Source organism: Hyla sarda, chromosome 2, assembly GCF_029499605.1.
Source record: "Hyla sarda isolate aHylSar1 chromosome 2, aHylSar1.hap1, whole genome shotgun sequence".
NCBI lineage: Eukaryota > Metazoa > Chordata > Amphibia > Anura > Hylidae > Hyla > Hyla sarda.
The window spans coordinates 131,943,356-131,971,137 of NC_079190.1; the positions used below are offsets into that span (position 1 = coordinate 131,943,356).

Below are 27,782 nucleotides of genomic sequence, written 5' to 3' on the forward strand. Positions count from 1 at the left end.
GGAAAAAAAATGGGTGACTATGCTTAGTTCTTATTTATTTTTTATTTTATTTTTTTGCCAGGTGCTGTATTAGATGTTCGAACTATGCCTAATAAGTCCTTATTCACGCAATTTGTAAGGTCCTGATGTAAGTTATATCCTTTTATCTTAAACTGTTCTATAGCCGTGTGAAAAGACTTAATATGGGTCAAAATCATTTTTACATTGCAAGTGGAGTGTACATTTCTATTCCCAATAATGATAGTATCCACGTTAGAGGAATCGTCTATTATTTATAAAGCTTAAGGATTGAGCCCAAAACATCTTGAGCCAGAAATCAATTAACTCGGATCCCAAGGCAGAATTTGTAAGGCTAAGGTTAGGACTGTCTGCAGCCTGCTGAAACCTTACCTGGCTGGAAGAAATGTCACATCCCAAAAAAAAAAAAGAAGCAGGAAAACGTTCAATGATCCAGTAACAAAATAAAAGGATTTCTGACAATGCAGGAAAGTCTGAACAGAGGCAGTGACTAAAAGCAAGAAGCTCTTATTTCTATTTAAAACTTCAAACCTGCCGTGCTTTTTGATGGTGGTAAGTTCGCTGTCATGGCTCGGTTTGTTTCTAATAAGGTATTTTTTAACAATGTTCTTTTTTGAAACCCATAACACAGCTATATGGCTGGTAAAGTCTTAGTGGCGACAACCGAAAACATGCTAAATTGTGCCCCTGATTAAAATGCCTCTCTTCAAAGAGTGCACTATCTGGATGTCTAAATAAAGTGAAATGTGCAAAGTTTCTCCTTTCGATTCAACCTACTGCATCATCATTATCAAAGCTATTGAAATGTAAAACACCTTTCTTTATTAACCAGCATTCAGAAATGAAAGCTCCCATAACAATTTCCAAAAGCAATTATAAAAAATACTCAACAAATTATGTGTTGTGATTGCAGATTACATATTTAAGAACAAAAAAATCAGACAGAAAGGTATAAAAAGACGGCTGGATGAATTAATTCTTAACCACGTCCCCATTTTCTGATGCCAACGAGCCATGTACCGTTATAGCACATCAGATATTCTCTATCATACTGTAATGTAGCTGGCATGACATATGGAAGAGTAGGAGTGAGTGTAAGGTGGTTGAGAAAAGACCTACAATGAAAACAAATACATAACACAATGCAGCGTACATTGAAACTGCACCAGCCTTAATATAAATGGTACTCGGTGACCGTCTCCTACTCACATTGCTTCTCCCAGTCTTATCTCCACCCCTTGTCGCCGCCATCTTGCTGCCCTTTTGTGAAGCCTGCGCTCATCTGAGCCTACCCTGGAAGATTGTTACATCTCTCCATCTTCTACCGCCAGCCCGGTAGATTAGAGAGCTGCCACCAATGTTACAGTTCACACACACAAAGTGCGCTGTGCTAGTGCTGTGGCCCCGGCTGGGTATGTAAGTTACTGCATCAGTCAGTGATCCTTCCAGCCAGGGCCGCTGTCTGTACTCATCAGTGCTATCCACATGGGGGTAAGTGCACTGCAGAGCATCTACAGACCCTAGGGTGCAATGCTCTGCAGTCTGCAAATACGCAACCCATGTATATAGCAGTGTGTGGTGTACATTCCTATATAGGTGGGGGTATGTGCAGAGCATTGCACCCTAGTCTGTAGTACAGACTAGGGTGCAATGCTCTGCACATACCCCCATGTGTATAGCAGTGCGTGTGTGTATGTAAATTCCAATACAGGTGGGGGTATGTGCAGACTACAGAGCATTGCACCCTAGGGTCTTCTACAGACCCTAGAGTGCAATGTTCTGCAGTCTGCACATATCCTATGGGAGCTACAGTATATCAAAAAGTAAAAAGTATAAAAAAATAAAAAATTTAATAAAAAGCTAATAAAAGCTTAAATCACCCCATCCTTTCCCATTTTTTAAATAAAATTATGTAAAATAAATATATACCGTATTTATCGGGGTATACTACGCACCGGCCTATAACATGCACCCTCATTTTACCAAGGATATTTGGGTAAAAAAGTATTTTTTACCCAAATATCCTTGGTAAAATGAGGGTGCGTGTGTGTGCATGTGTATACCCAGATATCCCCCCAGGAAAGGCAGGGGGAGAGAGGCCGTCGCTGTCCACTTCTCTCCCCCTGCCTTTCCTGGGGTCCAGAGCCCCGCTGCCGCCGCTTCTCTCCCGCTGGCTATCTGCGCCGCTGCCCGTTCTCTCCCCCTGACTATCGGTGCCGGCACCCCATTGCCGGCGCCGATAGCCAGGGGGAGAGAAGCGGCGATGGCAATGGGGCAGCGGCGCCGATAGCCAGGGGGAGAGAAGGGGCAGCGGCACCCAGTGCTGGCGCCGCTGTCACGTTGCCTCCCCCATCCCCGGTTGTATAATTACCTGTTGCCGGGGTCGGGTCCGCGCTGGTTCAGGCCTCCGGTGTGCGTCCCCTGCGTCGTTGCTATGCACTGCACGGCGCGGCACAATGACGAGTGACGTCACTGCATCTCGCAGCGCATAGCACTGAACGGGCAGCGGCACCGATAGCCATGGTGAGAGAAGGGCCGGCAGCAGGGCTCTAGACCCCAGGACAGGCAGGGGCAGAGAAGTCGGCATCGACGGCAGGTCTCTGCACCTGCAAAGCCGCTGCAGTTTATTGATTTAAAGCGCCCGCTTTAAATCATTGAAGTGCAGCGGCTTATCGGTGTATAACATGCAGGTAGACTTTAGGCTAAGAATTTTAGCCTAAAAAGTGCGTGTTATACGCCGATAAATACGGTAACTAAACATATGTGGTATCGCTGCGTGCGTAAATGTCCTAACTATTAAAGAATTAAATAAAATTGCACGGTTGATGATGTAGAAGTAAAAAAAAATACTAAAGTCGAAAATTGCGCATTTTTGGTCACTTAATATGCCATAAAAAAAAATTATAAAAAGTGATCAAAAAGTCCCATCAAAACAAAAATGGTACCAATAAAAACTACAGACCATGGCACAAAAAATGAGCCCTAATACATCCCCGTACAGGCAAAAATAAAAGTTATTGGGGTCAGAAGAGGACCATTTTATGCATACTTATTTTGGTGCATGTAGTTATATATATATATATTTTTTTGTACTTAAATAAAATAAAACCTTTATAAAATGTACTACACACACTGCTATACATGGGGAGTATGTGCAGAGCATTGCACCTTAGTGTCTGTACATCCCTATGTTAGCGGGAGTGGGAGGGATTGGACAAACATTTTAGTGGGAGCGGGCGGGATTGGACAAAAATGTTGCAAGAGCGGGCGGGATTGGACAAAAATGTTGCAAGAGCGGGCGGGAGTGGAGCAAACAACCTGCGGGAGCGGGCGGGATTGGTCAAAAAAACCATAGGGAGCGGTATTGAAAAACCAGTCCCGCATGCCCATGCTAGGAGTTGTAGTTTTGCCCCAGCTGGTTGGGAAACACTGGTCTAGAGGTTTGTAGAGATTTGACCCAAACATTAGTGCTGCATGCTATTCTTGGCATCAAAAGTCATGTTGGGACTGTGACAGACATTACTAGAAGTAAGCAATAAGTCTTTTAGGCTTTGTTAAAACATGTCATATGATGGATTGGGCACAATGTCGTGGCTGCTGTTATACAGAAGAGATGATGCACATGTGAGCTAGCTTTGCTTTACTGACTTGAGTTGCAGAGGTGGCTCTCAAATTAAGCAAATTAGGCAACTGCCTAATGTCTCATTCTTGAAGGAGCCTTGTTTCCGCCTAACTTACCCCCCCCCCCCCAACCAATGTAAAATGAAAGGTGGTGCATAAAATATGTAAAAATAATTACTACCACTTGCATATTTATTTATTTTTTTTTATTCTGAGTGTCTGTGAGGGTCTTATGTTCGAGTTTTGCCTAATGCCTTACAAAGTCTAGAACCACCTCTGTTGAGTTGCATTCATAATTTTGATGGTCAACTTTGGAAACAAATGTCTAGCTTACTTACAGATACACCGTAATACCGCAGCTCCTAAAATGCTGTAGGGCGAACATTCTTTTTTTCTACATGAGAATGGACTGTTGAGCTGACACATCCAAGGATCCAATGCAGAATCGCATCTCTACATTCAGACATGACAGCTGTATGACATGATACCATAGACTAAGGCAATGAACTACAATACAATTAAACCATTACGGTAACTTTCTATGCTTTGTCATGCATGGTAAATGAATTTATAATAGTTTAACAGTACTGATTTGCAAGGTGTGCTACACGTTCCATGACATCTGTTACAATTTGAAATTTCTACATGCTTGATTTTCTCAACAAGTATAGATTGATATGGTAATATCATACTTTGGCATATTGCCACAAGAGATACAGCACTGACAAAGTTATAAAGTCTTACTTAATAAAACATTATTAGCAAAACTTTATTTTTGTGCCTTACCTACCAGAATTGCTATAAATAAGTTTAAAAACCTACTGACGTCCTTTAATTATGGAGTTTAGTACAGCTTGCATATTACTACTGGGGGTTATCCTAGAACAACCATATGACACCACTATCATCACATCCAATAACAGGCATACAATATAGAATATATGTTGTATGCCTAGAGGATAGTGGATATTGGGTTATTTGTGTAACATTTAATACATTCGCATTGATTACATCTGTGTCGGCAATGTCATTCTTTCTGTTAATTTCCAATTTAATTACTTAATTATGACAAAAGGAAGAGCTCGGGAGCTGATGGCCCTACATGTCATTGATTCATTGATTTTGTAGGCAGGTGGTTAGCTGGGAGCGCTTAGGTTACTTCCATGATCATTGATTGTTATGTTCGTGAAAATCTACACAGAGGTGGTGAATATCTGCTCCACACCTAATCCCAGATGACTCTGACTATATTTACAATATATAATTACATTTATATGACATGTAGATAATATACAGTGTGATCAGGCCTTATACATAATACAGCATATCAGTTTAGAGGACAAAAAAACCGCAGGCTTTAAATTAAACATTATAGTAGAAATTATAATTCTGTTAATGATATGTGCTATCTATCTAAGCCATTGAATAGTGATAGTTTGACAATTTTATGACCCCCCCCCCCCAAAAAAAAAAAAAAAAAGAATGATTCTATGAAGATTCTGAGTGGGATTACGCTTGCAACGGCCTTCCATTGATCTCACTGATTCTGCTGCTTAGTTAAGGAATTGGATTCAAAACTATATATTAATCTGCTTAGCTTATGCCAGCTGATCAGGTTTCTTGCTCAATATGACAGGTTTCCTTTAAAAGATTACTCCTAGACTTAAAGGGGTACTCTGCCCCTAGACATCTTATGTCAGATCGCCGTGGTCCCGCTGCTGGGGACCCCCGGGATCCCCGCTGCGGCACCCCGCTATTCTTACAGCACAGAGTGAGTTCACTCTGCACTTAATGACGGGCAATACAGGGGCCAGAGCATCGTTATGTCACAGCTCGGCCCGTCGTGACATCACGGCCCGCCCCTTTCAATACAAGTCTATGGGAGGGGGCGTGGCGGTCGTCACACCCCCTGCCATAGACTTGCATTAAGGGGACGGGCCGTGATGTCACGAGGGGCGGAGCCATGACGTCATGCTGCTCCATCCCCTGTATCGCCCATCATTACGCACAGAGCGAACTCGCTCTGTGCTGTAATGATAGTGGGGTGCCGCAGCGGGGGTCCCCAGCAGCGGGACCGCGGCAATCTGACATCTTATCCCCTATCCTTTGGATAGGGGATAAGATGTCTAGGGGCGGAGTACCCCTTTAAATACTTATCCCCTATCCGCCCCCGCTGGGATCCCCTTGCAGTCTCCTGCTCCCTTGAAATCTCCTGTGCGTGGGGAGAGCTGGGGAGCCGGGCAGGAGATCATAGAGAGTCCCATCGGTCTGACCCCCCCCCCCCCAAATCAGACACTTAACCTATCCCCTATTCCCCTATCCACAGGCTATGGGATAAGTACCGGAGTAGCCCTTTAAAGCCTTGCATGCAGACGCTCGGCCATTAAAACCCATGCCATGAGGCTCCTGTTGATCAGATTTTCTGCTGATTTTGGTACCAGATGGGATTTAAACCTTTGTAGTTATTGCTTCAGAAGAGTATTGGTGACTATGCACCTCAGCTCTCTGTGACCCTGCTTTATAACTTTACATGGCCTGCCACATTGTGGCTTAGTTGACTTGTTTCCTAAATACCTCCTCCTTTCAGTAATACCATTCACAGTGTTTTTTGAAAATCTTGTAGGTAAGAAACTGACTTGTCATCAGTGTCATCCTATTACATGACCACACTGGGAGAATTACCTGTTCTTTCACAAATGTTTGTAAAAGGCAGTTGTTAGGTTCTTGGTTTTCAGTGAGATTAAATAAAACACAGAAATGGTTAAGATGTGGGGCCAAAACTTTTGTCCATACACAGTAGTTTAAGTCTGCATAAATGCTGAAGACCCATAACAGTAGGAACTTTGTACATGTACAGTGATCCACTGATTGTTATTGCCTCATGTTACAAACATTTTTTTCTGGCCTTTTGTATTTTCAGGTATATGTGCCAAGATATGCTCAACTGGCATACAGATGTTTTAGCGTGATCAAAACTGTCTTTGCTATACAGTCAGTGTGCATTATAGTATATCGGATGTATTAATCAATTACAAAACAAAAGTTGAGTCAAACAATGTGTATTTACTAAACACTAACATACACACACAAGTCTTACTCTAGACCAGGGGTCCTCAAACTTTTTAACGGGGGGCCAGTTCATGGTCCCTCAGACCGTTGGAGGGCCGGACTATAGATTAAAAAAAAAAACAACTATGAACAAATTCCTATGCACACTTTTATATCTACCCCTTTAAGTACGCAGCACAGTTCCCCCACATTAGGTTGGCAGTATAGATCCCCCCACATTAAGTTGTAGTTCCCCCCACATTAGGCTGGCAATATAGTTCCCCCCGCATTAGGCTGGCAGTATAGTTACCCTACATTAGGTTGGCAGCATAGTTCCCCCACATTAGGTTGTAGTTCCCCCACATTTAGTTGGCAGTATAGTCCCCCACATTAGGTGCAGTATAGTCCCCCACATTAGGTGCAGTGTAGTTCCCCCACATTAGGTGCAGTGTAGCTCCCCACATTAGGTGCAGTGTAGCTCCCCACATTAGGTGAAGTATAGTTCCCCCACATTAGGTGCAGTATAGTTCCCCCACATTAGGTGCAGTATAGCTCCCCACATTAGGTGCAGTATAGCTCCCCACATTAGGTGCAGTATGTTCCCCCACAGACATACAGCCTCCTGCCATACAGTTATGGCTGGAGGCTTTATGCCTGTGTACTGCCCCACTTCAGTGCTCTGACCCGCACTCCTCCGGACCGGCCATAGCAGTAGGTCCCGGGACCGGTGGTCGGAGCACCGAAGCTGACGTGCCGCTGGTAACACTTACCAAGCTGGCTAGCGCACGTCCTGCTCGCTGCTCCGCTGCTCGCTGCGTGCGCGACCTCCCGGCGGTCCTTGCATTTTTAAAGTAAACGCGGGGCCACCGAGAGTGAATCCCTGTGTCCCCAAAACATTTTTCTGGACACAGGGATGTCCTTAGGCAGCAGTGGGCCAGATAAATGTCCTCGGTGGGCCATAGATTGAGGACCCCTGCTCTAGACTGATGCAACAGTTTAAAAATGCAGGGCACATTTACAAATAAATGATAAAAAAAAACAATGGCACTTTCTCGCTTTGAGTAGATTTATGGGTAAAACAGCAATATGCTAGATAAAATAAAGCACCCTTGAACCATCATTTGTTGCTGACTACTGAAGCAGCCAAGTGAGAAGTGTGGCTTAAAAGGGTTATCCACCATAAGGTGATTTTAGTACGTACCTGCCAGACAATAATGGACATGCTTAGGAAGGATCTGCACTTGTCTTGGCGCTAAATGGCTGTGATTTGAGATCCCCATAACACGTGGCTATCTTTTTGTGAACTGGGTATTTACATGCTTTTAAGTTTGAGGTCACTTTCCTCCCTTCCACACATCAGCCACTCCACCCATAGAAACACAAATGAGTTGCATTCCATTCAAAAGACCAGTGTTTTCAAACCAGGGTGCCTGCCAATCTCTTCCACTTAATAATCACTCCACTCATTGAAACAGACAGGCTCCCAGTCATCACCTGACTAGTGATGTCACGTCTCGATGCATTGAAATCTGTGAAAACCAAAGACCTGAGACATTTTTTATGCTGTTAAAAATAAGTAATGGGGAATACAGGTACAGACACTATATTATGAACTACACTAACTTTACAGCCCCTTTAGCATAGTAAAAAATAAATTAATATTGGACTACCCCTTTAAATAAAATGCAGAGCTTCCTTGCCTTCTGATTGATCGGATCTCATCAGTACCAAAAGGCCAAGAACAAAGCCTTAGCATGCTCACATACTTGTAGATTTTTGTGCTTCTCTTTCTTTAATCCTCCTTGTTTCCCCTCATTTAGGATGACATTTTAGGGGCTTTGGAACCATTTACCAGTTTAAGATGGTATATCACCATAAACTATCAACATACGATGGTAGTCCCAGAACAAATTAAAGGGGTATTCCAGGAAAAAACTTTTTTTTATATATCAACTTGCTCCAGAAAGTTAAACAGATTTGTACATTACTTCTATTAAAAAATCTTAATCCTTTCATTACTTATGAGCTTCTGAAGTTAAGGTTGTTCTTTTCTGTCTAAGTGCTCTCTGATGACACGTGTCTCGGAAACCGCGCAGTTTAGAAGAGGTTTGCTATGGGGATTTGCTTCTAAACTGGGCGTTTCCTGAGACACGTGTCATCAGAGAGTACTTAGACAGAAAAGAACAACCTTAACTTCAGAAGCTCATAAGTACTGAAAGGATTAAGATTTTTTAATAGAAGTAATTTACAAATCTGTTTAACTTTCTGGAGCCAGTTGATATCTAAAAAAAAAGTTTTTTTCCTGGATAACCCCTTTAATATTGTTGAGGGGCCACTGTTTTGCAACAAGAGTTGCAAGTCAGATTCATTATTTACAAAAGGAATCCTTCAGCTAAAATGTTGCACATATTTCAACCAAAACGAAACCGTTTCCCTACAAAATGTTATTGAACTCAATTTTCTCATGGTAATTGAATGTAAATTGTCCTTTTGTTTGCACAAACTAGCAAAGTTGTATATGGCAGATAAACTGTGGTCTTTTATGGATCATGAGGTGCTAATGTAGTCGTTGAACTTGCCTTAACCTGAATTACAATTTTTGGCAGAATTACCATTTTATTTAGTAAAATCTCATCACCAACTCAATGTCATGATAATGAATGAAGTGTGCATTAATACATAAAAAGGTTATAAGTTAAATTATTTTTTCCATTACATTTGAAATATGCAAGAAATTTTTGCTCATGAAATGGTAGATTAATTAAATTAAAAGTTAGAACTTGTCAGAAATGCATATCACTGCACAGTGCGTTTAGCAACTATATAATTACTTTAAAATATTAGAAAATGGAAATCTCACATTTAAAATTAACTTTCTAAAAGTGTCACTTGTTTATTCACAGTGAAATCACTTAATGAAGCCATTTACAGGATGGTGGTGATGTCATATGGATCACCCTTACACAGCAAAGGACATTTTTATCATTTAAACCTGCTTTTCTTGCAGAATAAATGGTCAACTCATGTTCCTTTGTTTAATGATTTCTTCCATTTTTTGCATGAATTATGTTAAAGAAAAACTGATAGACTGTTCATTAGTTATAGGTTTTCATGCTTGTAGTTCTATTATGCAGCTCTGTGCAAAGGAGGCAGAGTACTGCCTCACTGTGTTAAATTGTTAAAGGGGTCTCAACATAGGTCATCAGTATTAGACTATGTTCACAGGGTTGAATGTCTGCACTAAAAATTTCCGTGCGGACATTCAACTGACAACGGAGCGACAGAAGAACATGCAGACACTAGGACAGCTCGGGAATGTGCCATCTCATAGATAGCATTGCATTTCCGTGTGGACTCCACAGAAAGAATAGACATGTCTATTCTTTGTGCAGACTCCAGAATCAGAAATTCTACTGTGTCCACAGCACAGCAGAATCCCATTAATATCAATTGGACTCTGCTGCTGCAAAATCTCCTTGCAGAATTCAGCACGGAAATTCCATCGTGTTAACATACCTTCAGACTGCTGCGGCATCAGTCAAAGTTGCTCAAATACTTGTGTTATCCCTTTAATTATCTCATTACAAAAATGGTCAAACATAAGTGATCAGTGTCTAAATAGGTTGAGTAAAACCACTGGGACCCCCAGTGATCACGAGAATGGGGGTCTGTTGTCCCCATTTAAATGGAGCAGAAGTTAAGCATGCACTCTATTCAAAGTCCATGGGACTGCTGAAGACAGCTTACTATAGACAGACATCCATGATCAGAATTTTACCACCTATTCTATAGTAAGGTTTTGAGTTCTGAAGATGAGAGAGAGAGAGAGAGAGAGAGAGAGAGAGAGAGAGAGACAGAGAGAGTGAGAGAGAGACAGAGAGAGTGAGAGAGAGACAGAGAGAGTGAGAGAGACAGAGAGAGTGAGAGAGACAGAGAGAGTGAGAGAGAGACAGAGAGAGTGAGAGAGAGACAGAGAGAGTGAGAGAGAGACAGAGAGAGTGAGAGACAGAGAGAGTGAGAGACAGAGAGTGAGAGACAGAGAGTGAGAGAGAGACAGAGAGTGAGAGAGAGACAGAGAGTGAGAGAGAGACAGAGTGAGAGAGAGACAGAGAGTGAGAGAGAGACAGAGAGTGAGAGAGAGACAGAGAGTGAGGGACAGACAGAGAGTGAGAGAGAGACAGAGAGTGAGGGACAGACAGAGAGTGAGGGACAGACAGAGTGAGAGTGAGAGACAGAGAGAGTGAGAGACAGAGAGAGTGAGAGAGACAGAGAGAGTGAGAGAGAGACAGAGAGAGTGAGAGAGAGACAGAGAGAGAGTGAGAGAGAGACAGAGAGAGAGAGTGAGAGAGAGACAGAGAGAGTGAGAGAGAGAGAGACAGAGTGAGAGAGAGTGAGAGAGAGACAGAGAGAGTGAGAGAGAGACAGAGAGAGTGAGAGAGAGACAGAGAGAGTGAGAGAGAGACAGAGAGAGTGAGACAGAGAGAGTGAGTGAGAGACAGAGAGAGTGAGAGAGAGACAGAGAGAGTGAGAGAGAGACAGAGAGAGTGAGAGAGAGACAGAGAGAGTGAGAGAGAGACAGAGAGAGTGAGAGAGACAGAGAGAGTGAGAGAGACAGAGTGAGAGAGAGACAGAGAGAGACAGAGAGTGAGAGAGACAGAGAGTGAGAGAGAGACAGAGTGAGAGAGAGACAGAGAGAGAGAGAGAGACAGAGTGAGAGAGACAGAGTGAGAGAGAGACAGAGTGAGTGAGAGACAGAGAGAGTGAGGGACAGAGAGAGTGAGGGACAGAGAGAGTGAGGGACAGACAGAGAGTGAGGGACAGAGAGAGTGAGAGAGAGAGACAGAGAGAGAGAGAGAGAGAGACAGAGAGTGAGAGAGAGAGAGACAGAGAGTGAGAGAGAGAGAGACAGAGAGTGAGAGAGAACGTGAGAGAGAGAGACAGAGAGAGAGACAGAGAGAGTGAGAGAGAGAGTCAGAGAGAGAGAGAGAGAGACAGAGAGAGTGAGAGAGAGACATAGAGAGTGAGAGACCGAGAGAGTGAGAGACCGAGAGAGTGAGAGCAAAAACTTAAATGAGAAATGGCCTTAGACCTCTGTGACCTGTTATGTCAAGAAAATCTGAGCAAAAAGTGGTATAGCTAATGCAGAGGCATTATTTCCTATATATTCTCAGCATGCTCCATATTCTTGAGCACTGGCACGCACATAGAATAATATTATGGGTAAAAATTGATTCTGAAAAGCCTGTTGCAAAAATACTGCACTTATCACTCAATATACAGTGATTTTTTTTTTTAAATTAAATTATACAGAATGCCTTAGACATATTTTGAGCAACGACATGTATTTGCCTTTCGAGCAGTGACAACATCCCATGACATCACCTTGAGATGGGGACAAAAGTATGCCGGCAGACTAAAAATGTGACAGAAACTCCCACTGGAATATGTCACCCTACGTACTCCTTCCATCTCATCACTTACTTAATGTTTTAGCATATTAATGAAAACATGGCTAAAACACGTGCCATGCCCAGGTATGTTAATATTCATACGCTACCTTTTATTTTAGATGTAATAGCTAGTGACATTTTTAAACCTCGATTGCATCTTGACACATCTGTCTCCCAATGTCTTCTTCAAAGAGTCATATACATATGTATGGAAGCCTCACGGCCTTTCTAACAAAGAATGCACTCTGCCACTATTTTTCACACTGCTCCACCAATCCTAACTCATCTCAAGATACATTTCCTTAATATAAATTGTAGAATTTTGAAAGCTATCGCTATAGACAGCTTGATTCATTTATTCACTACTGGTCTCACCTAGTCTAATGCCTTAAATGAATTATTCATTTCTGCACCTAACATTCTGATCTTGAAAAAAATTCTCTATTTCAACAGCCAAGAGATGTTCCTACTGAGTATTCTCTTATTACCAATAGAAACTGAGGAACAATATTCACTATGGATTTATAACCTACTAATATTAAAGGGGTACTCCGGTGGAATTTTATAATTTTTTTAATGAACTGGTGCCAGAAAGTTAAACAGATTTGTAAATTATAATAAAATAAATGTATCACTCGCGCTGGTGGAGACTGAGGGCTAATAAACCCTTCTGCGTTTACTCCAGTACGTTTTCCTGTACGGCGTACAAAAATAAGTAATAAAATATAAATATAATAGGAGCACGCGCTCGGAAATAGCTGGGTAGAACGACAATAGAAAAAAAACAGAGGTGATGTCCTACCTTAAGATTAGTAGTGCTTCATCATACTGGAACAATGTACATAGGTTCTGAAATATGGATGAGGTTTGTAAAAATGAATAGAGGACAATGGTAGTGAAATGGTACAGTAAGTGAATGATATTGTATATACTAGTACCTAACTAGTATATACTATATCATTCACTTACTGTGATTTGACCAGAACAGTTCTAAACACTGAGCAGCGGTGTACCCCTTTAGCTTTCTTGAGCCAGTTGATATATAAAAAAATATTTTTCCCTGGAATACCCCTTTAATGGCTTGATTTGACCAGAATGCACATTTTTCTTGTAAAGTCCCAAAAAGTTACAAAATGACATTTTTTTCATCAATTTTGCCGCACAATGGATTTTTTTGTGTTTCACCGTGGATATTTTGGTAAAATTACTAAGGTCACTGCAAAATAGAATTGGTGGCGCAAAAAATAATCCATCATATGGAATTTTATGCACAAAATTGAAAGCGTTATGATTTTTAGAAGGTGATGAGGAAAAAATGAAAATGGAAAAACTGAAAAACCCTGCATCCTTAAGGGGTTAAACAGATTTGTGAATTACTTTATTAAAAAAATCTTAATCCTTTAAGTACGAGCTGCTGAAGTTGAGTTGTTCTTTTCTGTCTAAGTGCTCTCTGAGGACACCTGTCTCAGGAACTGTCCAGAGTAGAAGAAAATCCCCATAGCAAACCTCTTCTACTCTGTACAGTTCCTGAGACAGACAGAGGTGTCAGCAGAGAGCACTGTTGCCAGAAAGAAAAGAACAACTTAACTTCAGCAACTGATAATCATTGGAAGGATTAAGATTTTTTAATAGAAGTAATTTACAAATCTGTTTAAAGGGGTACTCCGCTGCTAGCATTTGGAACACCCCCTCCCATAGACTTACATTGAGGGGGTGGGGCGTGATGTGATGAAGGGGCAGGGCTATGTTACCACGATCTAACGATGCCGGCTCCAGCATTCGGAACAGTTTGTTCCAAACACCGAGCAGCGGTGTACCCCTTTAACTTTCTGGAGCCAGTTGATATATAAAAAAAATATTTTTCCCTGGAATACCCCTTTAATGGCTTGATTTGACCAGAATGGACATTTTTCTTGTAAAACACCCCTACTTCTTAAAGGGCTAATCCGCCCATAAACATCTTATCCCCTATCCAGCGTCGGGAATCCAGGGGTGGGACCCTGCTGCACCCAGCATTCGTTTAGAGCGACGGTTGCAGCGCTGTAGGCTCGTGGTGTCACGACTGCGGCCCCTTAATGCAAGTCTATGGAGGGGGGGGGGGTGTGATGTCACGAGCCTCTGCCCTGCATCACCAGTCACCCGGCACGGAGCAAAGTTCGCTCCATGCTTTGGATGTTGGGGTTGCTGCAGCGGAGATGGCGGGGGTCCCCAGAGGTGGGACCCCCGCGATTGGACATTTTATCCCCTTTAAAGGAAAACTGTCAGATATTTTCTCCAGCACTATCCACCAGTACTGCTGGGCGAGGCTTCTGCACTGACGTCAGCGCCCCTTATGAATATTCATCCCCCTCCCTCCAGTTAGGAGCTGCGAAGAGAGAGAGAACTGGAGGGAGGGGTATGAATATTCATAAGCAGCGCTGACGTCAGTGCAGAAGCCCTGCTTGTGCCAGTTACAGTAAGATATACACATAGAATAAAAGTACAAATGCGGGCGAACGGCCGGGCGGATCCGGGCAAGGTAGGGCTCATTTTAATGAGAGTCTCCTGCACTATCCACAAGTACTGTGGATAGTGTGGGAGAAAATATCTGACAGTTTTCCTTTAAAGGGGTTATCCAGCAAAAAACTTTTTTATATATCAACTGGCTCCAGAAAGTTAAACAGATTTGTAAATTACTTCAATTAAAAAATCTTAATCCTTTCAGTACTTATGAGCTTCAGAAGTTAAGGTTGTTCTTTTCTGTCTAAGTGCTCTCTGATGACACGTGTCTCGGGAACTGCCCAGTTTAGAAGCAAATCCCCATAGCAAACCTCTTCTAAACTGGGTGGTTCCCGAGACACGTGTCATCAGAGAGCACTTAGACAGAAAAGAACAACCTTAACTTCAGAAGCTCATAAGTACTGAAAGGATTAAGATTTTTTAATTGAAGTAATTTACAAATCTGTTTAAATTTCTGGAGCCAGTTGATATATAAAAAAAGTTTTTTTCTGGATAACCCCTTTAACCTCTTAAGGACCAAGGGCGTACAGGTACGCCCTTGGTCCTGCTCTCCTGATATAACACGGGGTTACACAGTAACCCCGCGTCATATCGCGGCGGGCCCGGCGTCATAGTGAAGCGGCGCCGCGCGCTATTAACCCTTTAGCCACGCGCTCAGAGCTGAGCCGCGCGGCTTAAAGTGAAACCGAAAGTGGCCGGCTAGCTCAGTCGGGCTGTTCGGGATAGCCGCGGCTAATCGTGGCATCCCGAACAGCCGACAGGACAGCGGGAGGGCCCCTACCTGCCTCCTCGCTGTCCGATCGCCGAATGACTGCTCAGTGCCTGAGATCCAGGCCTGAGCAGTCATGCGGCAGAATCGTTGATCACTGGTTTCTTATGAGAAACCAGTGATCAGCATAGATGATCAGTGTGTGCAGTGTTATAGGTCCCTATGGGACCTATAACACTGCAAAAAAAAAGTGAAACAAAAAGTGAATAAAGACCCTTTTCCAATAAAAAAAAAAACAGTGTAAATAAAAATAAAAATAAACATATGTGGTATCACCGCGTGCGGAAATGTCCGAATTATAAAAATATATCATTAATTAAACCGCTCGGTCAATGGCGTGCGCACAAAAAAATTCCAAAGTCCAAAATAGTGCATTTTTGGTCACTTTTTATATCATTTAAAAATGAATAAAAAGCGATCAATAAGTCCCATCAATGCAAAAATGGTACCGATAAAAACTTCAGATCACGGCGCAAAAAATGAGCCCTCATACCGCCCCATACACGGAAAAATAAAAAAAAGTTATAGGGGTCAGAAGATGACAATTTTAAACGTATTATTTTTCCTGCATGTAGTTATGATTTTTTCCAGAAGTCCGACAAAATCAAACCTATATAAGTAGGGTAACATTTTATTCGTATGGACCTACAGAATAAAGATAAGGTGTCATTTTTACCGAAAAATGTACTACGTAGAAACGGAAGCCCCCAAAAGTTACAAAACTGCAGGTTTTTTTTCAATTTTGTCGCACAATGATTTTTTTTTCCGTTTCACCGTAGATTTTTGGGCAAAATGACTGACGTCATTACAAAGTAGAATTGGTGGCGCAAAAAATAAGCCATCATATGGATTTTTAGGTGCAAAATTGAAAGAGTTATGATTTTTTAAAGGCAAGGAGCAAAAAACGAAAATGCAAAAACGGAAAAACCCCCGATTCTTAAGGGGTTAAGGACATGCACCGCTTAGCTGTCTTGTCACACCACCCTGCAGTACAGTGCAGTACTTTACCCAGCCCTGTATGTTTAACTATGCCAACAAGGCCCAGACCTAGGGCAGAGAGTGGCAACTGGGAACAGGATTATCTCTTTTTTATTTTATTTTTTTATCTTTAGTGTATTTCACAGACTTTGGACAACCCACTCAAGAAAGTATACAAATAGGCACTCTGTATTCGTGGTTAATACAAAAAGAGAGAAGGGTAGAGCACAGAGAGGAAAAGTGGAGCCAAAAGAGTAAGGGCAGAGTTTACAGAGGAAAGGTTGAGTCTAAACCTCTCAAGGACCAAGCCCATTTTGACCTTAAGGACCAGGCCAATTATTTTTGTGTTTTTTCCTCCTCGCCTTCTAAAATCCATAACTCTTTCATATTTCCATGCATGAAAACCTCAATTTTGGTTTAGTTTTCACACTGTACACTTTACGGTAAAAATTATGTGTTCTTTATTCTGTGGGTCAATACAATTAAAATGATACCCATGGCTAGATACTTTTCTATTTTTGTACAGCTTAAAAAAGAAATCTAAAATTTTTGTACAAAATCAGTAATATAAAATTGCCCTATTTGACCACCTATAACTTTTTCATTTTTCCGTATATGGGGTGGTATGAGGGCTCCTTTTTTGTGCCATCATCTGTACCTTTTATTGATACCACTTTATTGATATAAAGCTTTTAGATCACTTTTTATTTATTTATTTTTAATAAAATGTCCAAACTATCAAAATATAATGTTAATGATCCCGTACAGTGTTTTGATAGTTGGACATTTACGCATGCGGTGATACCAAATATGTTTATTCAAAAAAAAAATGAAGCTTTTTGGGTTTAAAATAGGAAAAAGGGACAATTTTCGTTTTTATTGGGGGGAAGGGATTTTTCCCTTTTTTTAACTTTTTATTTTTACATTTTTCAACTTTTTTTTTTTTTTTACAATTTTTATGTCCCCATAAGGGAACTATCAATAGCAATCAGTTGATTGCTAATACTGTTCAGTGCTATGCATAGGGCATAGCACTGATCAGTATTATCGGCTATCTTCTGCTCTGGTCTGCTCGATCTCAGACCAGAGCAGAAGACCCAAGGAGACGGCCGCAGGTAGGTGAGGGGACCTCCGGCCGTCATTACAGGGGATCGGATCCCTGCGGCAGCGCTGCGCGCAATCCGATCATCTATTTTAACATGCGCATTGCCGCAGATGCCGTGATCTGTATTGATCATGGCATCTGAGGGGTTAATGGCGGACATCCGCGCGATCGCGGATGTCGGCCATTAACGGCGGCTGCTATCAGCAGCCGGGACCTGCAGTGTATGACGTGAACACCACTCCGATGCTCGTGGTCATACACAGGAGGTAAATGTATGTCCTGGTGCGCTAAGTACCTCCGCATCAGGACGTACATTTACATCCGTGGTATGGTCTTGATAAGAAGGGTTGGACAAATTAAGTTGACAAGGGTGCATGAGTTTTATCAGGCCTAGGGCAGCACACAACCTAAATACATCACCGATTGCACTGCTCTTTACCTGCACTAGAGTTGCTTCTCTGCACACCAGGTGAGAGCAGCTTCATTTTATTTTTCTGGCAATTTGTGAGTTCTGTTCAGGATCCTGCCCTCTATGTAAAGTGTGATACATAGCTCCTAGCAACTATTTCTGACTTTAATAAGTATGGACTTGCATCTGTATTATTTACATTGTTATTTTTGTTTAATTTTCATTCTTCCTTCAGAAGTGGTCGCTGCAAATACAGTGAAGGAGTTTAAACATGCATGGGATAAGCATAAGGCTATCCTTCATATAAGATAGGGCCAGGGACTATTCATAGTATTCAGATTATTGGGCAGACTAGATGGGCCAAACGGTTCTTATCTGCCGACACATTCTATGTTTCTATTTTGAATTTACTTTAGGGGCTCCAGAATCAATTGCTAGTTTTTCATAGAGATATGGTCTCGAGATATAATAGCTAAAACTTCAAATTGTTAACTTGGAATCAATTAGTTTTGTAAATTGAGGGTCCACCCTACAAACTATTTACAGTTCTGCTTAGTGAACCATTTTTCCTGCTTGCAGTTTGCTAAGTGTGATGTTGATGTAAAAATAGACTTAACACGGCTGGCTGGTGGGTGTCTCTGTTTACTTGGACTTCAAAGACTTGTCTCCATAGGCTTTAGCAGTAGAGAAGTTCTTAGTAAATCTCTTTGTAACCTGAATAGAAAACATCTTTGTGCTGCAAGAACATGTGGGAATAGCAGTAAGGGTTGCATCTTGGGCATTGCTGCAGGCATTTTTTTTTGTTTTTTGTTTGTTTTTAATAAAACATAAAATATATTGACATCAACATGTGCTGAATTGCAGACTGATAAACATAAATACTTGAACCCCTCAGCAAAAAAAAAACAACAACAGATATTACATTAGGTGGCCATAATAATAACCCTATAAAGTAAATGTTAAAGAAGAACTCTGTGATGGAGGGCAGCACAATTTTGCAGTGGATAGATAACAAAAAACAACACATATTTACAGCTCTGTCAGTGACATCACATGAACCCCTGAAGAAGCAGAGACCAGCAGAGGGCTTGAAGTATCGGTGTGGCAGTAGAGGGGGATTGGGGGAGGAGTGTATAGCCAGAGTTTTATTTTTAAACCACCCTTAACCATACAGCAAATGTTATTTTATTTCCCCTGGACTAACCTTTTAACCCCTTAAGGACTCAGGGTTTTTCCGTTTTTGCACTTTCGTTTTTTCCTCCTTACCTTTTAAAAATCATAACCCTTTCCATTTTCCACCAAAAAATCCATATTATGGCTTATTTTTTGCGTCGCCAATTCTACTTTGCATTGACATTAGTCATTTAACCCAAAAATGCACGGCAAAACGGAAAAAAAAATCATTGTGTGACAAAATCGAAGAAAAAACGGCATTTTGTAACTTTTGGGGGCTTCCGTTTCTACGCAGTGAATATTTCAGTAAAAATTACACCTTATCATTATTCTGTAGGTCCATACGGTTAAAATGATACCCTACTTATATAGGTTTGATTTTGTCGTACTTCTGGAAAAAATCATAACTACATGCAGGAAAATGTATACGTTTAAAAATGTCATCTTCTGACCCCTATAACTTTTTTATTTTTCCACATACAGGGTGGTATGAGGACTCATTTTTTGTGCCGTGATCTGAAGTTTTTATCGGTATGATATTTGTTTTGATCGGACTTTTTGATCACTTTTTATTCATTTTTTAATGGTATAAAAAGTGAGCAAAATACGCTTTTTTTGGACTTTGGAATTTTTTTACCCGTACGCCATTGACCGTGCAGTTTAATTAATGATATATTTTAATAGTTCGGACATTTACGCATGCGGCGATACCACATATGTTTATTTAAATTTTTTTTACACTGTTATTTTTTTTATGGGAAAAGGGGGGTGATTTAAACTTTTATTAGGGAAGGGGTTAAATGACCTTTATTAACACTTTTTTTTACATTTTTTTTGCAGTGTTATAGGTCCCATAGGGACCTATAACACTGCACACACTGATCTCTCATCCTGATCACAGGCGTGTATTAACACGCCTGTGATCAGCATTATCGGCGCTTGACTGCTCCTGCCTGGATCTCAGGCACGGAGCAGTCATTTGTCGATCGGACACCGAGGAGGCAGGTAAGGGCCCTCCCGGTGTCCTGTCAGCTGTTCGGGACGCCGCGGTGTCTGAGCAGCCGGGTCACTTTCACAGCGGCGGTCAGCTTTGACCGCCGCTTCTAAAGGGTTAATAACGCACATCGCCGCGATCGGCGATGTGTGGTATTAGCCGCAGGTCCCGGCCGTTGATGAGCGATCGCGGCGCGATCCCGCTTCATATAGCGGGAGCCGGCGCAGGACGTAAATATACGTCCTGCGTCGTTAAGGGGTTAAAGGGGTACTCCACTGGAAAAAAAAATTCAATCAACTGATGACAGAGAGTTAAACAGATTTGTAAATAACTTCTATTAAAAAAAAATCTTAATCCTTCTAGTACTTAAAGGGGTATTCCGGGAATTTTTTTTATTTGACTATGCTACAGGGGCTGTAAAGTTAGTGTAGTTCATAATATAGTGTCTATACCTGTGTGTAACGGTTTTCTCACAATTCTTATGCGATTTTCACCCCAATATTTATTTTTAACAGCATACAAAATGACTGTTGTCTCAGAATGTTCCCAGCTTGCAATGCGGCCGAGACCTGACTCACTAGTCAGCTGATGACAGGGAGCTTGTCTGCTTCAATGGGTGGAGAGAGCAATCTGCAACTAATGCAACAGCTGGAGGCACTCCAATTGAAAACCACAGCTCTCCAGCTCATTTATGTTTCAATGGGTGAGGTGGCTGATGTGTGGGAAGGAGGAAAATTGTATCATGGGATTTGTAGGAAAACAAGAAAACTAAAAACAGGAAATACAAGTTCACAGAAAGCTGGCCACAGTGTTATGGTAATCTCACAACATAGACATTTAGACCAAGACAAGCGCAGATCCTTCCTAAGCATGTCCATTACTGTCTGACAGGTACGTACTGAAATACGTACTGCACCCCTTAAAGTAGTCAGAATGACATTAAAGAAGTTCATTAACCATTTAGGCATTTCACAGAAATGAAAGCAAAGTGGAGGCTGAATATAAAATAAATAAAAAATAAATTCTGCAACACAGTAGGTGTTGACAAAGAAATACAACTCAAGATGTATTCCCTGAATTCTGACATATTTAGAAATATCCCATATGTGTCTCTCACACAGGCCTCAGACATGAAGGCGTGCTGTGTGGTTTTTGGGGACTCCTTTTAGTTTAGGATATTTTGTTGGCATCATATAAAGTCGCAGAGGCCTTGGGGTGCAAAAATATTTTTGGGAGACAAGTTGATGCTTTCATTGGTACCAGTTTGGGGTACTCATTTATTTATTTTTTTTATTTATGAGGCAGTATACATTAAAAAAAATCCATTCTGCAGTTGTTTTTTATACATTTTTTTTAGGTCATTCGTCATATGGTATAAATGACATGTTAACTTTACTCTGCAGGTTGATACGGTTATGGAGATACCAAATTTCTATACTTTTTATCACAGTGACTGCAGCGTCTACAGTGTTAACTCAGGATTGGAGTGCAGTTCCGATCCTGAGTGCTACTGGTGGCCTCCTCTGATGTGTGAAGCAACGGAAGAGAAAGGGAAGGAGGAGACCCCACCAGATCCCTGCTATTGGTCCATCTGTACTGAAAGGACCAACAGAAACGATCACCGGACGTAGACTAGGGAGTCTAAGAATGGGCTAGATTTATTATAATCACTCTCTGTGGCTGTTTGATAAATCTGATCATATCTAATATCGTCTAGTCTAATTTTAGCAGTAATACAGCAATCAGATGTGGCCCAAATGGTCTGATAGTCTCTAAAAAAAAAAAAAATATATATATATATATATATATATATATATATATATTTCACCGGCACTATGGAGTTTACAAAAAAGCTGCCTAGTTGTATATCAAATGGATCCCTGCAGAACCATTAATGTACAGAAGAAAAAACTGAAAAGTAAATGGATACAACGGCGCTCAAAATCCTAAATGTAACAATAAACACTCCCACATATAGGTATAGTGTCCCATAAGTAGTAAATGTGTGCACATATATTAGAAACAGCAGCAATACACGGTATGGGTAACCCTCAAAAAGGCTCCTGTATGTTGTATATGACAGTGATTGTTATGCTGTAATTAGCAATGGTACCTGTAATTCAGTAATGACGTACTAGCGGAGATCCTGTAGAGTCAGTCTGTTCCTGTTAGACAGCGGAGCAAGATGAACTTGTAACTGAGAGAACAGCCCTGGTCGACAGCATCTCAACTCTCTGCGTTCAGTATACAGAATGGAAAAAGCAGCAAAGTTCCGGGATTGTGTGATGTCACAACAGAAGCCTGAATTGACAAAAGAGTGCCTACGTGCTACGGAAAGATCGCTTTCCGTCATCAGGGCTGTCAGGCTGCCACGGGTTCTGCTGCTTTATAGTGTTTCTGCTGAAATCTTTACTAGTTCATTCATCCATAATCACTGCACATTGAGCCAGCTGTGATGGTGGTTCTAATCTCATTTGTCCTTAAGCCCATAGGGCTGTATTTGTGGGAGGGGCTGGTGTCCCCAAATACACCCTCCCCTTACGATACCTCAGGTGTTGTGTTATGCGGTATTTTCTCTGTGTTGCTGCAAGTGAGCTCACTCGTCTCGTCACTTCCGTCACCTTTTCCAGCCCACCGGAGAACCTGAAAGCTGAACTTATTTATGCAGGATAAGTCATCAACTGCCGAGCCGAGAAGTTCGTGACAAATCAAATTTACTATAAGTTCGCTCATCTCAAACTATGGGTGTGGGAGCATGGTTATCAATAGCCAATATAACGGATGCATTCAAGCTCCTCCCAGTGAATAAAGATCTCTGGCAATGGTATAGAGTTAGATTGCAAGACTTATATTATTTTGCAATTAAATTGACCTTCGGATGTAAAAGTAGTCCCTGGCTTTCGATCACCTGGCTTGTGTCTTGCAGTGGATCTTGCAAAATGTGGCAGGATGCAGCAACATAATCCATTATCTGGATGACTTCCTGTTAATAGAGCCCCCACAGCAGGACCCCTGGCTGGGTGCTCCAGTTTCCCCTAAAAATGTGGAGGGTACAGCCAGGGTGTTAATGTTCCTGGGACTTGTTTTAGACTCTGAGTAGATGGTAGCCAGATTACCGGATGACAAGTGCATCCGAGATATTGTTAAGTTTTCCAGGTCTCAGGTTACAAATAAATTCGAACTTCGTGTCTGCTGGGCATGTTGGCCTTCGCCATGAGAGTGATTCCACAGGGAAAGTCGTCCATTCCACAGAACCCCATTGATCTGTGTGCTCTGCGATCATTTGGTTGAGCCTGTTTAGCCAGGCTCAATTAAATGCAGAGCCAAGGACCAGATAGAAGGAAGCAGAGGTAAGCCCTCCGGCTACCTCCATAGTGTGGGGGAGGCACTTTTTTGGTCAATTCAGGCTTCTGTTGTGACGTCACACAATCCCAGGACTTTGCTTCTTTTTCCATTCCGTATACTGAACGCAGAGAGATTCTGCCGGCCGGGGCTGTTCTCTCGGTTCATCACGCTCCGCTGTCTAACAGGAATGGACTGACTCTACACAGAATCTCTGCTAGTACGACATTACTGTATCACTGCAAATTACAGCATAACAAGTACTGTCATATACAACATACAGGAGCCTTTTTGAGGGTTACCCATACCGTGTATTACTGCTGTTTCTAATATATGTGTACACATTTACTACTTATGGGCCACTATACCTATTTGTGGAGTGATTATGGTTACATTTAACATTTAGGATTTTGAGCACTGTTGTTTACATTTCCTTTTCATTTTTTTTTCTTTATAAAAATACAGATAAGGGCACATACAGCAGGTCCAGTAGAGTAAAATGTGTATTGTAACCTCATTAAAACACCACATTTCTGGGCTATGCAATGCCCTTCATCAGGTAAAACATGTAAACCATGTGGTTTGTGTAAAAAATTGCATATTTTTACTGATCTGTGCTAGGTGCAGAATTTAATAAATTTGCCCCTTAGGGTAGGGTCACACGTAGTGCATCTGTAGCATATTTGATGCTGTGGATGAGAGTGAACTCCCTGCTGTGTCTGTATGCCCTGCATTGTCAGCTCATCTGCACATGCACAGTTTAGTCCCAGGCATCCCTTTCGTTCCTAGGTCAGGGAGCAGGACAAATTGGCACAGCACTTGCATTTGTTTGTTTCATATCTAAAGCAGCTGGTTAAGTTATAATCGCAATTAATCAATTGAGCAGGATCTTGTAATCTGAAAGGTGCAACAAAATTCTTAATGGTCTTGGCTTGGTGAAAGGTGAATTTCTGTCTTCTGGGAAGCACTTCCGTCAAGGACAGATTGTTTGTCAAAATGGGCAAATGTCTATTTATACTAACTTAAATGGGTTATCCAGGAACACAAAAACACAGCTTATTTCTTTTAAAAACGCTCCCCGTCTGTCTCGAGGTTTGGTGTGGTTTTACAACTTGTCTCCTTTTACTTCAATGTAACTGAGCTGCGGAACCACACACAACTTGGAGACAAACAGGGAACGGTTTTTGAAAGAAATAGCTCTGTTTTTTCTATTCCTGGATAACCCTTTTAAAATGTATTTTCATTTGTCAACCAGATATATAGGATGTGTTTGATAAAATAAAACAATGTCTAATTTAATAATGGTAGATGACATAAACATTTCACCAGCTTTAAAAATAGCTTGCTGTACATTTTATGGTAAAATGAGTGATGTCATTACAAAGTACAATTGGTCATGCAAAAAAAAAAGCCTTCACATGGGTCTGTGGATAGAAATATATAAAATATAAAAGAGATATAGTTTTTAGAAAGCGATGAGGAATAAACAAAAATGCAAAAATAAAATGAAATTAAATGTGTCCTCGAGGTCAAAATTGACTGTCATTAAGGGGTTAATCCATGAATAGAAAAACCCAGCTAATTTCTTTCCACGTTTGTCTCCAGGTTGGGTGCGGTTTTACAATTTGGCTCCATTCACTTAAAGGGGTACTCCGTCCCTGGCATCTTATCCCCTATAAAATATGTTAGATCGCCGCGGTCCCGCTGCTGGGGACCCCGGAGATCGCCGCTGCGGCACCCCGCCATCATTACTGCACAGAGCGAGTTTGCTCTGTGCGTAATGACGGGCGATACAGGGGCCGGAGCAGCGTGACATCATGGCTCCGCCCCTCATGACATCACGGCCCGTCCCCTTAATGCAAGTCTATGGCAGGGGGCGTGACGACCGCCACGCCCCCTCCCATAGGCTTTTATTGACGGGGCGGGCCGTGACGTCATGAGGGGCAGAGCCGTGACGTAACGATGCTCCGGCCCCTGTATTGCACGTCATTACGTGCAGAGCGATCTCGCGCTGTGCAGTAATGATAGCGGGGTGCTGCAGCAGCGATCCCCGGGGTCCCCAGCAGCAGGACCGCGGCAACCTAACATCTTATCCCCTATCCTTTGGATAGGGGATAAGATGTCTAGGGGCGGAGTACCCCTTTAAAAGGAGCTGGGCTTTACCCAACCTGGAGACAGACAGGGAGGGTTTTTTGAAAGAAAGCAGCTGTTTTTTTGTTCCTGGATAACCACTTTAGAACGCAGGATTTTTCCGTTTTTGCATTTTAATTTTTTCCCTATCACTTTCTAAAAATCATAACACTTTCTATTTTCCATATGATGGCTTATTTTTTGCGCCACCAATTCTACTTTGCAGTGACAGTCATTTTTTTAAAAAATCCACGGCGAAACGGAAAAAAAATTCACTGTGCGACAACATTTAAGAAGAAATGCCATTTTGTAACTTTTGGGGGCTTGCGTTTCTACGCAGTGCATTTTTCCGTAAAAATGACACCTGATCTTTATTCTTTAGGTCCATACGGTTAAAAGGACACCCTACTTATATAGGCTTGATTTTGTCGTACTTATGAAAAAAATCATAACTACATGCAGGATAATTATCTTCTTCTGACCCCTATAACTTTTTTATTTTTCCACGTACGGGGCAGTATGAGAGCTCATTTTTTGCGCCGTGATCTGACATTTTTATCATTTTTGTATTGATCTGACTTTTTGATCACTTTTTATTCATTTTTTCATGATATAAAAGGTGACCAAAAATACGCTATTTTGGACTTTGGAATTTTTTGGCGCATACGCCATTGAACGTGCGGTTTAATTAACGAAATATTTTTATAATTCGGACATTTCCGCAAGTGGCCATACCACATGTTTATTTTTATTTACACTGTTTATTAAGTTTTTTGGGGTGATTCAAACTTTTATTAGGGAAGGGGTTAAATGACACTGATCTTTTTACACATCCCTGATCCCATAGCTTTGCATTGATCAGTGTTATAGGCGGTCGATTGCTCAAGCCTGTATCTCATGTATTTATTGTGATAAAACGTTGCCATCATCTGAACGCAGGTGTTACATAGTTACATAGTTAGTAAGGTCGAAAAAAGACATATGTCCATCAAGTTCAACCAGGGAATTAAAGGGTAGGGGTGTGGCGCGATATTGGGGAAGGGATGGGATTTTATATTTCTTCATAAGCATTAATGTTATTTTGTTCCAGGAATGTATCTAATCCTGTTTTAAAGCTTTTAATTTTTCCTGCTGTGACCAGTTCCTGAGGTAGACTGTTCCATAAGTTCACAGTTCTCATGGTAAAGAAGGCGTGTCGCCCCTTGAGACTAAACTTTTTCTTCTCCAGACAGAGGGAGTGCCCCCTCGTCCTTTGGGGGGGTTTAACCTGGAACAGTTTTTCTCCATATTTTTTGTATGAGCCATTAATATACTTATATACGTTTATCATACCCCCCCTTAAATGTCTCTTCTCAAGACTAAACAATTGTGATGAAAACAATCACAAAATACCGTATCTATATTTAATTTAGCAGGGAGTTTTAGGTTCCCAATGTACATATGGCAGGAGTTGTTAGCAGAATACAGGTCTTTTACAGTAACAGTACCTGTAGCTCTTCCACCTTTGTAAAACTACAACTTAAAGCCTGACCTTGCATAAGGAGGCTGTCAGGGCTTCATAGAAGTTGTAATTTCCCACCAAGCTAGAGAGTCAAAGGTTGGAAACTACAGGCATAAAAAATAAAAGGGCTGCTATAAACACCTGCTATATTCAGCTTCTACCAAGCACAGCATTTCTTGGTAAAATAATTATTTCAATCATCTGGAGGGAGATTTATCATTCTTTTCAAACATATGGCTTTTATATGACAATTTTTTTTAAACTTACTTTTGCTTACATGCAACCTATTCATCAAATATTCGCACGGCCTTGATAAATAAATCACACGTATGCAAAACCCCGGGAAACCCGCTTACAAAATAATTTTTGACAGCAGAAAAATGTTCCCTTATGTTAATAGCCAAAGTTCTTTTTCTACCCTTTATTACCAGTAGTGTTCCTAGTGATCAGCATAGGAGATCAGTGTGTGCAGTGTTATAGGTCCCTATGGGACCTATAACACTGCAAAAAAAAAGTTTAAAAAAAGTGTTAATAAAGGTCATTTAACCCCTTCCCTAATAAAAGTTTGAATCACCCCCCTTTTCCCATAAAAAAAATAAAACAGTGTAAAAAAAAATAAAAATAAACATATGTGGTATCGCCGCGTGCGTAAATGTCCGAACTATAAAAATATATCATTAATTAAGCCGTACGGTCAATGGCGTACGCGCAAAAAAATTCCAAAGTCCAAAAAAAGCGTATTTTG

The 27,782-nt window shown here is 41.3% G+C and overlaps 1 protein-coding gene and 1 long non-coding RNA gene across 2 annotated transcripts in view; both read right to left on the reverse strand.

Moving 5' to 3' along the window:
- Nucleotides 1-22,294, reverse strand: part of LOC130355407 (uncharacterized) — a 59,939-nt gene extending 37,645 nt beyond the window's left edge. The window contains exon 1 of the long non-coding RNA XR_008888512.1: nt 22,178-22,294. This is a non-coding gene — a long non-coding RNA (uncharacterized LOC130355407). The remainder of the gene's footprint in view (nt 1-22,177) is intronic.
- The window catches only part of DIAPH3 (diaphanous related formin 3), an 882,879-nt gene that overhangs the window by 144,234 nt on the left and 710,863 nt on the right, over nt 1-27,782 (reverse strand). The gene's annotated exons all lie outside the window — the stretch shown is intronic.